Source organism: Gekko japonicus, unplaced genomic scaffold (genome assembly GCF_001447785.1).
Source record: "Gekko japonicus isolate JY-2015 unplaced genomic scaffold, Gekko_japonicus_V1.1 scaffold2978, whole genome shotgun sequence".
Lineage (NCBI taxonomy): Eukaryota > Metazoa > Chordata > Lepidosauria > Squamata > Gekkonidae > Gekko > Gekko japonicus.
The window spans coordinates 64,772-65,329 of record NW_015165913.1 but is presented as its reverse complement, the minus strand read 5'-3'; the positions used below and the strand labels follow the sequence as shown (position 1 = coordinate 65,329).

At 58.6% G+C, this 558-nt stretch overlaps 1 protein-coding gene across 1 annotated transcript in view; it reads left to right on the top strand.

Moving 5' to 3' along the window:
• The window catches only part of TAF1C (TATA-box binding protein associated factor, RNA polymerase I, C), a 5,063-nt gene that overhangs the window by 289 nt on the left and 4,216 nt on the right, over positions 1 to 558 (top strand). The gene's annotated exons all lie outside the window — the stretch shown is intronic.

Sequence of the window (558 nt, the reverse complement as noted above, 5' to 3'; positions counted from 1 at the left end):
CCCCCCCCCGTTCAATCCCTGGCAGCATCTCCAGCTGAAGGCACCAGGCAGCCGGCGACGCAAAAGAAGCTTTTCTGCCTGGGACCCCGGAGAGCCATCTCCGTCTCTCTAGGCCAGCCGCCACCAAGCCCCCTTCCCCCACATTGTGTTTGAGTGTTTGTCCCGTTGAACATGGCTCTCGGGCACTTGGGGCACTGCGGCAGAAAGGCAGTTTGGTGTCGTGGTTAAGGGTTAGGGTCTTGGAGAACCGGGTCTGATTCCCCACTCCTCCTCCACTTGCACCTGGCTGGATGACCTCGGGCAAGCCATGGTTCTGACAGGAGCTGTCCTTGAGAAAAGGAGCAGTTTCTGTCAAGAGCTCTCTCAGCCCCTCAGAAGGGAGAGGAGTTTGTCAGCCGCTCTGAGACTCCCTTTGGGTAGTGAAGGGCCATGAGGTATGAATCCGATCTCCTCCTTTTCTCTCCTCTCCAAGTCACAGTGCAGGCCCCTCTCTGCCCGCATGTGGATGTGGACCTGGTCGGGCAATTCTGCACTCCTCCTGCCTGCCTAGACTCTTGG